Raw genomic sequence first — 16810 nt, 5'->3', positions numbered from 1 at the left:
GGCTGAAAAAGATCGTAAATTTTTTCGGGGCTACCCTCCTTCCCCCCTACATTTCCTAACATATGGCACCTAAACTATAAAGTGGACACATGTATCGGGTAAAATAACAACTCTATTTTATTCTATGAAGCTTTCCAGGGCTTGTGTAGTGTAATGTATTTGCTGCTACATATACGTCCATTCAACTTTAACTTGCCGCTGTATGCAAATTAGGCATCGCTAGCGTATTAACCAATTAACGAATTGACGAATTAACGCTAGTGCAACTTCGCTACCTTTCGCCTCCCTGAGCGCAACTTCGGATTTAAGTGAATTAGCGGCAGCCTGGCGAAGTGCGTCGAAGCCTGCACTAGCGCAACTCTGCAGGTAAGTGAATTTGCCCCATAGTGTGCTTTGTTTGTACCAAGTGGCTTATACAGAAATGGTATCAACTTATACAAAAAAAAATTTAATCAAATAATTCAAATGTTTTAAAATGATTTCTCTTTAAACTGTAAAGATAAAACAGTATGTTGTACTTGACCCAAACTAAAATATCATTAATCCTTATTGGAAGCAAAACCAGCCTATTGGCTTTATTTCAAGTTTACATGATTTTGTAGTAGACTTAAAGGTATGGAGATCCTAATTACGGAAAGATCCATTAACCGGAAAACCCCAGGTCTCAAGCATTCTGGATAACAGGTCCCTTACCTGTTAATGATTTTGTAAGAGTCTTAAACTGGCCATAGACGCAAAGATCCAATTGTAGAAATCCTCAATTCATACGATTTTCGGACCGTGCGTGGAGAGTCCCGACATTTTTCGTCCCACGGAGATCGGTTGTTTGGTCGATCGGACAGATAAAAAGATTTCTGTCGGCTGCAGATAATTTCTCTGCATGTATTGCCGATCGTACGATTTTCAGGGAAACCAGCTTTCGTCAGACATAACTTTCGTACGATTGCTGTCAGGGGCAGAACATCGGCTGATCTGTTCTTTTCTACTTTATTTGATCTGAATGGTTAGTGGCAGGTCGGGAGATGGGAAAGTTCAAAATAAAAGTTGGTCAGACACCATCAGATTTTATCTAATATTCAACTCACGTCGGATGGTAAATTTTCGGTGCAGTTTACCCATCACATTTTTGTATCAGTCCCATTATATTTTGACAACTGTGCAACTACATCCGACTTGTAGAATGCGTTTTGTCGACCTGACACCATCCTACTGAATCTCCTATGTGGTTTACTCTTAAAGCATGGAGATTGCGAAAAGACCCCTTATCTGGAAAACCACAGGTCCCAGACATTCAGGATAACCGGTACCATAACTCTATAAGCTACAGTAGCATTTCTGAAGCAGACACACCAGTTTTACCAATGCATGGCAACAGGACATTATCTTTAAATGACTTTAAAAGACTTTTTCTTGATGTTACTGTTTCTTTAAGAGACCTTGTACTCCTCCCATCCCCCTAAGGAGCCACAGCACATTGTGTTGTTTTTCAGGGAAGAATCAAGTCAGACTATCCGGAGACATTCAGCAGCTTCTGGAGCAACAAGAACGATCAGAAATATTACCGGTACGTCCCATATTATTTATATGTATTATATGAACAGGGCACGTGTTGTATGGCTCTGCAGGAGGGTTAGAGCTTTGTCACCCCCTTAACTGAGCACTGAATGCAGATGTGTCCATGTCTATCCCTTCTTTTTTTTTTAAAAAAAAGCAATGTGTTCCCCCCCCCATCAGTCTTAATAGCAATATTGTAAGTAATTATCCCCAACCTATATAGACTCCAGAACCGTATATGCTCCCCTTTTTAACTTGGTACTTGGTATTCTACACGATGGGGTTATATGGTAAACCCCCTTGTGCCCCACATTGCATCTGATAACTTAGCATGGAAAGGGTTAAAAAGATGCACTTTTGCATGGAAACTTACTATGTGGAACGCATAGGGGTCCAACTTTAAAAGGTTGGGCCACTATAAATCTTATGCCATTGGATTATATACAGGTATGAGATCCATTATACGGAAACCAGAAAACTCCAAATTATGGCAAGTCACCTCCCAATGAATCCTTTTAAGTAAATAATTACATTTTGTTAACATTTCTCTATAATAATAAAACAGTAGCTTGTAATCCAAACTAGGATATAATTAATCTAATTAATTATTGGAGCCAACACAATCCTATTGGGTTTATTTAATACATAAATAAGTTTTAGCGGACTTAAGGTATGGGAATCCAAAGACCCCTTATCCAGAAAGCATTCTGGATTATCCAGAAAGCATTCTGGATAATAGGTCCCCTACCTGTACTTATATAAATCAAGGCTGGTAAATGCCAGGAAATCTCTGCAAGTATTATGGATCCATTCATTTACCGTAACCCTGCCCCCCTCCCTTCCATGCTTTTCCTGGACAGAGATTTCTCAGGAAGCAAATGAGATTTTATTGCATTAGGGGCATCAGGATCTCAAACACCACATTCTCCCTTCCCCCATTGTGGGCTTTGCTATTTAAATGATCTGCTGTGGAAGTGGGGCCAGCCCGATCGATATCATGTAGAAGGACTGGGTAAGCCTCTCAATACTTTCACATTAGCTATAAAATCTGTTTGTCCAACCAATGGCCCCTTAGCTATAGGTCTTGGGTGTTGGCTCTTCCACTGCAGTATGGGATACTTAACCCTTTCCCTGCCAGCCGTTTTGTCCTAGTTGCGAACATCTACTGCCAAGCAGTTTTTAGACCTTTTGTACTCTTTCACTTTAAGGGCCTTTCCTGGGGTGGTCTTTTAGTTTACCCAGGAAAACAATATATTGTTTTTTTCAGGACAACCCGAACTTTCACAATATGTAAGAATTTTGGTGTAATTTTACTTCTGTAAAAAAATATAGGCTTCTAAGTGTCTAATAAAATGGAAAAAAAAAAGTTTCACAAAGAACAATTACATATATTAAAAACATAATTTATTTTATGTATGAGAACACAGCCGATTTGGAAAGGTCTATGTCTCCTGAACACGGCAATACCAAATATATATAGTTTTATGGAGATTTCTCACTTGTATAGATCAAAATCTACAAGCAGTACATTTAAGGGTGATAGGCTGAAAAAGATCGGAAATTTTTTTGGGGGTACACTCCTTCCCCCCTACATTTCCTAACATATGGCACCTAAACTATACAGTGGGCACATGTATCGGGTAAAATAACAACTCTATTTTATTTTATGAAGCTTTCCCAGGCTTGTGTAGCATACCTCCCAACTGTCCCTTTTTCGGAGGGACAGTCCCTCTTTTGACAGCTCAACCCGCAGTCCATCATTTGTACTGGAAAGTCCCTCTTTTCTATGCACTGAACAGCCAGAAAAAGAAACAAAAATTTCTCACTTAATTGGCTTTTAGCAGAGAGCCCAGAACAGCTAACAGGTGCAAATAAGATACTTTGTAACAATTTTGAGACACAAAAACACAGTTTAGATGAGGAGAAATATTTTCAAACTTTCATCACCTGCCAAATTTTGTAAAACAAACATGGTAATTAGGGGGTGTGGCCACAGAAAGGGTATGCTCAAAAAATTGCTGTGCTACGTGCGGGAAAAAATTTTTTGTCCCTCTTTTTACTTCCAAAATGTTGGGAGGTATGTATTTGCTGCTACATATACGTCCATTGTACTTTAACTTGGCGCTGTATGCAAATTAGGCTTCGCTAGTGTAACTTCGCTTTGCTTGACGAATTAACGCTAGTGCAATATTGCTACCTTTCGCCTCCCTGAGCGCAACTTTGGATTTTAGTGAATAAGCGGCGGCCTGGCGAAGTGCGTCGAAGCCTGCACTAGCGCAACTCTGCAGGTTAGTGAATTTGTCCCATAGTGTGTTTTGTTTGTACCAAGTGGTTTATACAGAAAGGGTATCAACTTATACAAAAAAAAATTTTAATCAAATATTTCAAATGTTTTAAAATGATTTCTCTTTTAACTGTAAAGATAAAACAGTACCTTGTACTTGACCCAAACTAAAATATCAATCCTTAATGGAAGCAAAACCAGCCTATTGGCTTTATTTCATGTTTACATGATTTTGTAGTAGACTTAAAGGTATGGAGATCCTAATTACGGAAAGATCCATTAACCGGAAAAACCCAGGTCTCGAGCATTCTGGATAACCGGTCCCTTACCTGTTAATGATTTTGTAAGAGTCTTAAGCTGGCCATAGACGCAAAGATCCAATTGTAGAAATCCTCGATTCGTACGATTTTCGGACCGTGCGTGGAGAGTCCCGACATTTTTTGTCCCACGGAGATCGGTCGTTTGGTAGATTTCTGTCGGCTGCCGATAATATCTCTGCATGTATTGCCGATCGTACGATTTTCAGAGGGAGACTGTCACCAGCTTTGGCCGGACATAACTTTCGTACGATTGCTGTCAGGGGCAGAACATCGGCTGATCTGTTCTTTAACTACTTTATTTGATCTGAATGGTTAGTGGCAGGTCGGGAGATGGGAAAGTCCGAAATAAAAGTTGGTCAGACACCATCAGATTTTATCTAATATTCATCTCACGTCGGATGGTAAATTTTCGGTGCAGTTTACCCATCACATTTTTGTATCAGTCCCATTATATTTTGACAACTGTGCAACTACATCCGACTTGTAGAATGCGTTTTTGTCGACCTGACACCATCCTACTGAATCTCCTATGTGGTTTACTCTTAAAGCATGGAGATTACGAAAAGATCCCTTATCTGGAAAACCGCAGGTCCCAGACATTCAGGATAACCGGTCCCATAACTCTATAAGCTACAGTAGCATTTCTGAAGCAGACACACCAGTTTTACCAATGCATGGCAACAGGACATTATCCTTAAATGACTTTAAAAGACTTTTTCTTGATGTTACTGTTTCTTTAAGAGACCAACCCCCCTTGTACTCCTCCCATCCTCCTAAGGAGCGACAGCACATTGTGTTGTTTTTCAGGGAAGAATCAAGTCAGACTATCCCGAGACATTCAGCAGCTTCTGGAGCAACAAGAACGATCAGAAATATTACCGGTACGTCCCATATTATTTACATGTATTATATGAACAGGGCACGTGTTGTATGGCTCTGCAGGAGGGTTAGAGCTTTGTCACCCCCTTAACTGAGCACTGAATGCAGATGTGTCCATGTGTATCCCTTCTTTTTTTTAAAAAAAAAAGCAATGTGTTGCTGACCCCATCAGTCTTAATAGCAATATTGTAAGTAAATTAGGGATGCACCGAATCCACTTTTTTGGATTCGGCTGAACCCCCGAATCCTTCACGAAGGATTCGGCCGAATACCGAACCGAATCCGAACCCTAATTGGCATATGCAATTTAGGGGTGGGAAGGGGAAAACATTTTTTACTTCTTTGTTTTCTGACAAAAAGTGACGCAATTTCCCTCCCCGCCCCTAATTTGCATATGCAAATTAGGATTCGGTTCGGCCGGACAGAAGGATTCGGCCGAATCCGAATCCTGCTGAAAAAGGCCGAATCCCGAACCGAATCCTGGATTTGGTGCATCCCTAAAGTAAATATCCCCAACCTATATAGACTCCAGAACCCTATATGCTCTCCTTTTTAACTTGGTAGGACCCTAGATTCTACACAATGGGGTTATATAGTAAACACCCTTGTGCCCCACATTGCATCTAATAACTTAGCATGGAAAGTGTTAAAAAGATGCACTTTTGCATTGAAACTTACTATGTGGAAAGCATAGGGGTCAGGGGCGTAACTATAGAGGAAGCAGACCCTGCGGCTGCAGGGGGGCCCAGGAGGTATAGGGGCCCCACGAGGTCCTAATTCATATAAAATTTCAATACATATTGGAGAAACAAGTCAACCCCAAAACATTTTGTGGGCCTGAAAAATAATTTGCTGTGGGGCCCAGTAATATCTAGTTACGCCACTGATAGGGGTCCAACTTTAAAAGGGTGGGGCCACTATAAATCTTATGCCATTGGATTATATACAGGTATGAGATCCATTAAACGGAAACCAGAAAACTCCAAATTATGGCAAGCCACCTCCCATTGAATCCTTTTAAGTAAATAATTAAATTTTGTTAACATTTCTCTATAATAATAAAACAGTAGCTTGTACTCCAAACTAGGATATAATTAATCTAATTAATTACTGGAGCCAACACAATCCTATTGGGTTTATTTAATATATAAATAAGTTTTAGCGGACTTAAGGTATGGGAATCCAAAGACCCTGTATCCAGAAAGCATTCAGGACAGGGGCGATCCTGGCCCCTCCGCCACCTGAGGCAGCAGCTGCTGCTGCCCCCCCTCTCCTGGAAATTCGCTCTTAAAATACCAGGAGCAGCATTTTTGTTGCCCCTGGTACCTAGTGGGGCACAGCCTCAACTCGCCTCATTGGCGAAGCACCCCTGATTCAGGATAATAGGTCCCCTACCTGTACATGTATAAATAAAAGCTGGTAAATGCCAGACAATCTCTGCAAGTATTATGGATCCATTCATTTAACCCTGCCCCCCTTCCTTCCATGCTTTTCCCGGACAGAGAGTTTTCAGGAAGCAAATGAGATTATATTGCATCAGGATCTCAAATGCCACATTCTCCCTTCCCCCATTGTGGGCTTTGGTATTTAAATGATCTGCTGTGGAAGTGGGGCCAGCCCCATTGATATCATGTAGAAGGACTGGGTAAGCCAGAAAATGGGGAGGAAACATTGGGTGTGTCTTATCCTCTTGGAAGTTAAAAGGGACTTAATCTAAAATGAGAAAAATAAAAGGGCCTATAATTTATATCCATAATGAAAGCCCCTATGCAGTTGTCCCTGATGGAATTCTTTTGCTAAGTGTTCCCAGGGTGGGTAATGAGTCAAGGATACAATATTTATATATACCCCTTTGGAGCTTAAAGTGTGCCTACAATACAGCATAGCAATGATACAGATACCTGGATTAACACAAAAAATTTAACAACTAAAGGTGGAGTAAAGAAAAGTAAACATGGATTAAAATTCCTTCCCTGCAGTTGAGCATGAAGCAAGTTGTGCACCAACTGGGAAACAGAGTAGTCTGCAGTGAGTGGGTGGCCTGGGCTACAATAAAACCTCTCAATAATTCAGCATTAGCTATCAAATCTGTTTGTCCAACCAATGGCCCCTTAGCTATAGCTCTTGGGTGTTGGCTTTTCCACTGCAGTATGGGTTACTTAACCCTTTCCCTGCCAGCCGTTTTGTCCTAGATGCGAACATCTACTGCCAAGCAGTTTTTAGTCATTTTGTACTCTTTCACTTTAAGGGCCTTTCCTGGGGTGGTCTTTTAGTTTACCCAGGAAAACAATATATTGTTTTTTTCAGGACAACCTGAACTTTCAAAATATGTAAGAATGTTGGTGTAATTTTACTTCTGTAAAAAAAATATAGGCTTCTAAGTGTCTAATAAAATGAAAAAAATCATGTTTCACAAAGAACAATCACATATATCAGAAACATCATTTATTTTATGTATGAGAACACAGCCGATTTGGAAAGGTCTATGTCTCCTGAATGCAGCAATACCAAATATATATAGTTTTTTGGAGATTTCTCACTTGTATAGATCAAAATCTCTAAGCACTACAAGACCAAATTTCCAAAGCACCGCTCCCCAAACGGCATACTTCTGATTTCAAGGCCTAACATTCCACTAACAATAGGTTTACCCAAGAAAACTACCCATTATTAGAAAGAACAGATTCTGATGAATCAAAATGGGTAAATATATCTTTGTACTCCAAGCTACCAAGTGTCTTAAAGTTTGTTTCTTAAAGTTATAATGTTTTATAGAAATTGGTGAATTTTTTGAAAAATTACCTCAAAGCTTCCAACTTACAGCATCATATCTCCCACACATCATTAGGTACCAAGGTAAAACACCCCAAATATGGAAGCCTGGTCCACTGAACAGTTTGATGCCCAATATGTATAGGTGTACCCAAGCATGTGGCATATAGGGGCCCTAAAATGTAGACACCCAATTTGAGCTATCAGTTCTGTAATTCCAGATACTGCAAAATCGACACATTTACATAGCTTGGGGGGAGGGCAAATTAAAAAATATAGTAAGTTCACCCCAGAAAACCATATATTTTCAGAAAGTACACATTCCCCCGAATCCAAATTGGGTATGCATGTCTTTGTACTCCAAAGTACCAAGTCGCAAGCCTTTCCGAAATTTGGCGATAAAAACAATGGTTTTTTACATTTCTGAATATTGCAATTGGCCACATTTATCTCACCAAATTTCTTACATACAATTGCAAAACACCATTAATATTGATGCCAAGGGTCTACTGAACAGTTTGATGCCCAATATGCATTGATATACCAAGGCAGCTGGCATGTGCGGACCCCAAATAAAAATAGTGCATATGAGTTTTCTCCGCTGCCGATTTGCCTTCTGTGAACATAGACCCTTGACTTGACATATTATGTATAATGGTAGGGTTTGTGCCAATGCCAAAAAAATATATACTAATAGGTACTACTCCAAAATAATTAATAATTCAAAAACAAATATTAAGTAAATCTTGGAGGATATACATTACTCACAATTCACCCCAGTCCCAGGGTGCAAGTCCAAGACAACATTTCAAAAGAGAGATGTGAGTACCTCCAACAATAATAAGTCAATCAGTTAAAAAATTGAAAAATGTATTTGGACATAAGAGACAAGACCTAATGCATTTCGTGCCAGCTGGGGCACTTACTCATGAGTAAGTGCCCCAGCAGGCATGAAACACGTTAGGTCTTGTCTCTTATGTCCTAATGAATTTTTAAATTTTTTAACTGATTGACTTATTATTGTTGGAGGTACTCACATCTCTCTTTTGAAATGTTGTCTTTGACATATTATGTGCCTCAAAACCCTCCTCACAGCAAAGACCCCCCAAAACATATATTTTTGGAAAGTACACATTCTGACGAATCCAACAAAGATAAAGACGTCTTTCTACACCAAACTACCAACAGAGGTTTTTACAACATTTCTGAAAATCGCCTAAAAATGTTGCAGTTTGCGTATTTATCGCACACAATGTTTTGCGTACAAAGAAAAATCACCCTAAATATGGACGTTAGAGGTCTACTGTGTGTGGGCGTCGCTGGAGCACGAGGTAAGAGGAGGAAGCAGTGCAGTAAGGCAGTTGTGTCTGCCTCTTTTATGTCGGCCCTGCGACAATCTTGTCGCAGGACCGACATGAGAGCCCTCCAGCCTCGTTGCCCAGGGGGCTGAATTGTTTCACCTTCAATAAGGATTAATTATATCTTAGTAGGGACCAAGTGCAAGGTACTGTTTTATTATTACAGAGAAAAAAAGAATTGTTTTTAAAAATGTAAACGATATGATTATAATGAAGCCTATGGAAGATGGCTTTCCTGTAATTTGGAGCTTTATGGATGACAGGCTTCCAGATAACGGATCCTATACCAGTAGCCCAAGATAGCTCCATGTCCTATGGGCAATTGTATTGCTTTATGTGCAACATCAGAGGCTGTGACTGAGCTCTGTGTTATCTGTAATGTGGAGAAGTTGCTGAGAACTTTCACTAAATACAAAGGTTCCTGCAAGGATCTTTCAGTTTATTCAGTCTCTAAAGAGCAGAAGCAGCACTGACTTATATAAAAATGTATGCCAGAAAATCACTGAAAAACAGTCACATCCATCTGAATACAATTATTGCAACACCCTACCACAAAGTCCTTTTTATAACTTTAAAAAGTTGAAAGCACAAGCATTTTTCCAATTTTAATCCATCTTCCTGAATTTGACATTAATAATGTCAACAAAGGACCCCAATATAAGGTTAACGTCCATCCCCAAATGCCGGGGATCTACCCCGTTTCAGAGCTGCAGTCCCCTTGGCCCCTGTGAATCCCAGGGATCGGCGGCATTCAGGCAGTGAGCTTAGCAGGTCCTTCACATAGAAGACTTCACTATGCAACTTGGCCAATCAAGAAGCACCACATTTAATTCCCTCATTGGCCAATATCATACCTTCCAACATTTTGAAAATAGAAAGAGGGACAAAAAGTGTCGTTGCACACTGCGCAGTGAAAATTCTTCGACCACACCCATTCTATGGCTACAACCCCTAATTACCATGTCCATTTTACAAAATTTGGCAGGTTATAGAAAGTCTGAACACATTTCTGGAGGTTGTTAGGGTCAGGTTTTATGTGTTATCACAGTTTTGCTAATGAAGGTATATTGCCCTTTAAGCTACAAGTCACCGTTTCCCCAAGAGACCTGCTTATCTGAAATAGTTACAATTGTTTCTTTGCTCATCTTAAATTGTTACAAAAGTATCCAAGTGCACCCGCCACATATTCTGGGCCAATTAAGTCGGGACATTTCAGTAACAATCCAGGACTGTGGGTTGAGCTGTCAAAATCAGTACTGTCCTGCGAAAAATGGGACAGTTGGGAGGTATACAATTTGTAAATTGAAGTACTCTGTGCAGAGGGACTGTGGCACTTTTTTTCACTCTACTTCTGCTGAGTGTGTCTCCAGTAATCTGACCCGCCTCCGCTCCCCTCCTGCTGCACAAAGCTGGTTTCAGATACGGACAGAGGAAAGTATTGGGATAAGACAGCAGCAACGCTCTCCAAGCTGGCATGAGAGAATCCCATGAAGTGTTATAGGGATCAAAATAGGGTTGCCACCTGTCAGTTTCCTATCAGTGCCACCTGTCTGTGCCAAACTACCTGCCCCATTTTTCAAATTGGGAAAACCGGGCAGGATTTCTTATGATTGACACAGGCCCACCGGGATACCTGGAAAAGTCCCGGTGGGCCAAGGTGTCAGTGGGCCCTCGTGCTGCTAGACATTTGGCCTATTTCATTGCCATTCCCTATTTCTATGAGAACAAAGTGGCTAAATAGATGGAATATTATATTATAGTATGTAAAGAAAAGAGACTAGGAAAATAGAGGTTGAGTGAGAAGAGGAATAATAATAGTATAAAGAGTGGGCCCCTGGTCTAAGATTAATTAGTGGGCCCCTAGTCAAAGGTTTTTGGGTGGGCCCCTGGTGTCCCAGTCCGACACTGGATTGACATGGTGATCTGCATCATAGCCCCTGATGTCATAACCCCATTCCCTGCCTGGACTTAGACAGGCCATAAGGTGTCAACTCTAGATCAAAGTGATCCGGCCTTGCACTAGAGCTAAGTCTATCTGCTTTGCCATTCCTGACTGGTTTTCCCTTCACACAGTCCACACCTATAGTGTTGGTGCACAAAGAAAGTTTTCACTTATTGCCTGCCCTATGTTCCTGTGTGTTTCATACTCTTCCTTCCCTATGCTCCCGAGTGTGCCATATTCTGCCTGCCCTATGCTCCTTGTATGTGCCATACTCTTCCTGCCCTATGCTCCCTGAGTGTGCCATACTTTGCCTGCCCTATGCTCCCTGTGTGTGCCATAACCAGCCCATGCATGCCCTGCTTTGCCGGTTGAACATAAACCTGGTAGGGGGTTTGTTAGGATTATAAAAATTGTGGTTAGCGTCCCCTTAGGTTTTCAATCATGTGCTGTGTAATCCACAGGGGAGGATGAGGCATATGAATTTGAGTATGTCTTGAGAAGTAAAACTTTTAGAACTACGTGAGCGCAAACTAAACCTTTTTAGTATACAATTCATATTTGCTAAATATTTTGTGATCTCGTAATTAAATCTAAAAATTTTAAATATTTACTGCCGAGTTATATTTCTGATGCATAGTGTAAACAGAATTAATAACATTTTGTTAAAAGGCGACTCCTTGCGTTGATACATTTATTCTGTGATCATGTGATGTTAGTGGTTTATATTTAGTGGTTGCAAATGTTAACTGATATGAAAGGAGAAGGAAAGCTACGGAGGCATTTTATTGCCAATAGATAAGCTGCAATAACTCAAGCTAGAATGCTATATTTATTCTGTAGAATGTTTTACCATACCTGCGTAAAAAGCTCTAGAAACTTTGTTTGTTTAGGATAGGAGCTGCAGTATTAACATGGTGTGACATCACTTCCTGCCTGAGTCTCTCCCTGCTCTGGGCTCAGATTACAGTAGAGAAGGGAGGGGTGGGGGGGGGGGAGAGGAGCAAACTGAGCATGCTCTTGCCCAGGGCAATGAGGTTTAAGCTGTAGGCAGGAAGTCTGATACAAAAGCCCATGTGTACACAATAGAAGGAAAGCAATGCAGTGTTTCTTTTGACAGGGGACTCAGAGCAACATTACTTTGGGGGTTTACTGGTATATTTAGATGGACCTTTCTGATAAGGCTTACTTAATTTTAACCTTTCCTTCTCCTTGAAGCTATAGTAATGGTTAACATTTTGCAACACAAGAAGTAGATAAACGAGGAAGTGACTAGTGCAGTTCAGTTTTCTTCCCTGGCATTGTGTGAGAACTGCTCCAAGAGAATGGAGGAACGCAACCTGCTCAGGTAGAGGGGATGTATACTCAGCTTGTAGGGCAGGGAGGGTTGGTATAATATTAGCAGGGGCTGTGCAAGGGACATGATGGCAGTCAGAGACAGATGCACAGTGATACATAGTAATACAGACACACACAGACAGTTGCAGAGAGAGTTGACAGTTGCAGAACTCTGTTTCACTGTGTGTGCCTCTTTCTAGCAGGCTGTAGTTTTGTAATTCATTTCAGAAATCCTTATACAGGTATGGAACTCGTTATCCAGAATGCTCAGGACCTGGGGTTTTCCGGATAATAGAAAATCATGTAAACATTAAATAAACCCAATAGGCTGGTTTTGCTTCCAATAAGGATTAATTATATCTTATTTGGGATCAAGTACAAGCTACTGTTTTATTATAACAGAGAAAAAGGAAATCACTTTTAAAAAATTTGGATTATTCGGATAAAATTGAGTCTATGGGAGACGGCATTCCATAATTTGGAGCTTTCTGGATAACGGCTTTCTGGATAACATCTCCCATACCTTTTTATTTCCATTTTTCATGGATCAGATTTGTGCCGTATTCATAGAGAATATCAACTTACACAAAGCAGGGTTAATGAGGGAGTGACACAGCGGCGGAAACTGTATGTCACGTTTTCACCCCCATCCATAGTAGTTAAAGGGGAAGTAGGTTATTTTTTAACTAAGCTTGTAATGTATTGTAGTTGGAATGGCAAGGTTCGTACTTATAACTGGTGTAAGTATAACCCATATATAAGGGATTTCCAACCTGTGATCCTCCCAGATTTTTGTGGCAGATTGCCACGCTTGAGCTGACAAAGCAGTGTCTGTTGCGCAAAAATACTCCTCTGCTGTTCTGGTTAATGAAATAATATGGAATTTTCTAGACAGAGGATGGTGAATGTTTCTTTATGGTTTCCATTTCCCACTTTTCCAAAAACAAATAGTGGCTGTGCTTCCTGCTCTTCTGAATGGTTAGTTCACCTTTCTTATATTATAATGTGATATAAACAGCAAAATTGCAATTAGTTGTGTTTTTTTTTAAATTATCTTAAAATCTTGTGCAGTCATTATGGCAGCCCCGAGTGAGTATAGGAACTCATGCAAGGTTTCGGGTTAAATGACCTCTTGAGGTATTTTTCCCTGAGTGAATGGGCTTTCTTAAATAAGAAAAAGTAGGGATTAGCATAATATTTTGTTGCGCAGAAATGCCCATAGACTGTATAGGAGAAAAAAAAAATGTTGCTCGGTTTGAAAAAAATTGTGCGATAAAGTCCCCATTGACTGATTTTTGCAAATTGAAATTTAGCATGGGGCTAGACATATTGTCAGTTTCCCAGGAGCCCTCAGGTCATGTGACTTGTGCTCTGATAAAGTTCACTCGCTCTTTACTGCTACACTGCAAGTCAACAGAACAATGCAGGTAGCTAACCAGATAGCAGCTATCTCACACCTCTAAGGATTTGATTGCATGATTGCTGAAGCCCCTGCTTTTTTTCCTGCTTGGGTGCTATTCTCATGTGTGCCACTGGGGGAGCACGACCCATGTCGTGGTGTAATTCAATGGAAAGGGTGAAAACAATAGCTGTCTCAAAGCAGTTCCATCCTGAAGTGCTGGCTCCTTCTGAAAGCTCAGGATCAGGGACAATGCGCTGAGATGGCTGCCTCCACACCCATATTACAGCTTAAAAAATACAAGTTGGTTCAAGAATAACATTTTAAAGGGGTGGTTCAAAGTTAAGCTAACTTTTAATATGTTATATAATGGCCAGTTCTAATCAACTTTTCAATTGCCCTTCATTATTTTATTTTGTATAGTTTTTGAATTATTTGCCATTGACTCTCTCCAGCTTTCAAATGGGGTCAGTAACCCCCGTCTAAATAAACAAATGCTCTGTAACGCTACTCATTATTGTTATTCATACTTTTTATCACTAATCTTTCTGTTTAGACCCTCTATTCAAATCCATGCATGGTTGCTAGGGTAATATGGACCCTAGCAACCAGATTGCTAAAATTGTAAACTAGAGAGCTGCTGAATAAAAAGCTAAATAACTCAAAAACTACAAATAATAATGAAAACCAATTGCAGCTTTTTATACAATTTCACTCTCTACATTATACTAAAAGTTAACAACCCCTTTAAATAGTAGTGAATTATTTGTATTATAAACAGTGTAAGTTGGGATTAAAAAGTAAACCATAAAAATCATGACAGAATCCCTTTAAGAAAGCCTGTTCATGGAAAAATACCTCAAGTAATGATGTTTTATTTCCCCCAAAACCTTGCCTGAGATACTACCTGGGGTTTTGGCTTAAATCGGCCTCCTAATGTCAGCTGCTGTGTGGTTGCTATAGGGCTTAAAGGAGAACTAAAGCCTAACTAAAGAAGTAAGTAGAAATGTTGTACATTATGTTTTGTGCTTCTATACCAGCCCAAGGCAACCACAGTCCTTTAGCAGTAAAGGTCTGTGTCTCCAAAGATGCCCCAGTAGCTCCCCATCTTCTTTTCTGCTGATTCACTGCACACAGGGCCATCAGAAATCGCAGGGCCGATATAAAAAAATTTCCTGGGCCCCCTGGGCTGCGCCCACCACAAGCCCCACCTACAGGTCCGCCCTTCCCACCACACTAAAAAAAAAAAAACATTGATGGCTATGGTTCCCACATGTTTATAAAAAAATATTGGTGGTCAGGGCCCCCCATTGAAAAAAACAGTTGTGGTCAGGGCCCCCCATTAAAAAATATTGGTGGTCAAGGCCCCTCATTGAAAAAAACATTTGTTGCCAGGGCCCCCCATTAAAAAAAACATTTGTGGTCAGGGCCCCCCATTAAAAAATATTGTTGGCCAGCCCCCCCCCCACATTATAAGAAAATTGGTGGCCAGGGCCCCGCTTAAATGTCCATGTAAAAACACTTGCCCTCCCAGAAGTTTAAAAAAAATTTGGTGCCCAGGGCCCCACCACACAACAGGGACCACAAAGGGTTACCTTTAGGGGGGCCTTGCCATGTTACACTTCATTAGCTTGGCCCACCTGCTGTCAGTGAGCTGCCAACTACAGAAGGGAGGAGGGGAGCACAAGTGGCTGCATCTTCTTCCAGTGACAGCATTTTATTCCCTTATTGGTCACAGAATTTCAAGTCCTGGTAAAGCTGCATGGTGATTGGATGAGCTGGAGGAGAAGTTCAAACCTCCGCTATCCAATCCCTGAGCAGCTTAAACTTATTGACCAATAAGGGGAAGTAATGGACAGAAGATACCTCCCCATGTGCTCCCGGCCTGCCTTCCCAAAGTCAGCAGCTCTCAGAAAGCAGGGGGGCCCGGCTAATCAAAGTGTGGCGTGGCCGGGCCCCCTACAACTCTCCCCCTTGTCCCCCCCCTGATGGCTGCCCTAACTGCACATGCTCTGTGCTGCTGTCACTTACTGAGCTTAGGGACCCACTCACAATATACAGTACACATAGAATAGAAATGTCACAATATAAGGCTGATTAGTAATTAATACAGATAATTACTACATGGTAGCACAGAAACCAGTGCAATTAGCATCAATTAATAATCAGCCCTGTAGCGTCAGCTTTTATTTAAGGACAACCTCATTTTCTGCTGGATAATTAGTGACGACCCCTAAGCTTAGCTTCTCAACAGCTGCTCAGAGCCCACTGAGCATGTGAGTGTCACACACTTTCCAAGCAAGATGGTGACCCCCTGTGACAAATTTGAAGTCCTGGATCATTGCTGCTATTGACAAGCTGAAACTTTAGGCTGGTGCAATAAGTTCAATATATATAAAATGACATTTTTAGCAGTGGCGTAACTACCAGGGGAGCAGGGGGTGCAGTTGCACCTGGCCCCGCTCTCCCTCGGGGGCGCCGGAACCACTGACTTTTTTTTTAGTTTTTTTTTGTTTTACAATTTTTTTTTTTGCCTTTCTTCTTTTGTGCTGGCTGGGCGGGCTCTCCCCACTTGTTTTTTGTGCTGGCTGGGCGGGTCTCTTTTTTTTGTGCTGGCTGGGCGGGCTCTCCCCACTTGTTTTTTTGTGCTGGCTGGGCACCTCCCACTGCTGTTGGGGAAATTTTCTGTGGAGCCACTCTGCTGGAAGGTATGCAATAAATTAAGCTGATTATATTAACCTAGAATGACCTATTGATGTATAGGTTAGAAAGATAGAGACTACACGATGCACTAAATTTATTGGCTTTCTTGTAGTTCTGCTATTGACTGAAACATTCAGTGAAAAAGACAATTTTACCTTGAGACTTCACATTCTAGCCTTCATTTTAAATATTATGTACAAGTGCATGCATTTGCCCCTGAATTCTCTATTTCCCCCTTGGTCCAGAGCAGTGGTCCCCAACCTT

General features: G+C 40.9%; 1 protein-coding gene across 5 annotated transcripts in view; it reads left to right on the top strand.

Moving 5' to 3' along the window:
- The first annotated feature begins 1426 nt into the window (after positions 1 to 1426).
- The window catches only part of ssuh2.L (ssu-2 homolog L homeolog), a 31282-nt gene continuing 15898 nt past the window's right edge, over positions 1427 to 16810 (top strand). The window contains exons 1-2 of one of the 5 annotated variants that reach the window (XM_018259022.2): positions 1427 to 1564; positions 4966 to 5039. The gene's annotated coding sequence lies outside the window, so the exon portion shown is untranslated. Of the gene's footprint in view, positions 1565 to 2384; positions 2567 to 4965; positions 5040 to 16499; positions 16552 to 16810 lie in introns of those variants that run through there. The other 4 variants (XM_018259027.2, XM_018259024.2, XM_018259026.2 and 1 more) reach the window with 4 other exon arrangements.

The sequence above is a fragment of the Xenopus laevis genome, chromosome 4L (genome assembly GCF_017654675.1).
Source record: "Xenopus laevis strain J_2021 chromosome 4L, Xenopus_laevis_v10.1, whole genome shotgun sequence".
In the NCBI taxonomy this organism is placed as follows: Eukaryota; Metazoa; Chordata; class Amphibia; order Anura; family Pipidae; genus Xenopus; species Xenopus laevis.
Note: the sequence above shows the minus strand (reverse complement) of the source record. Positions and strands in the feature narration are given on the sequence as shown.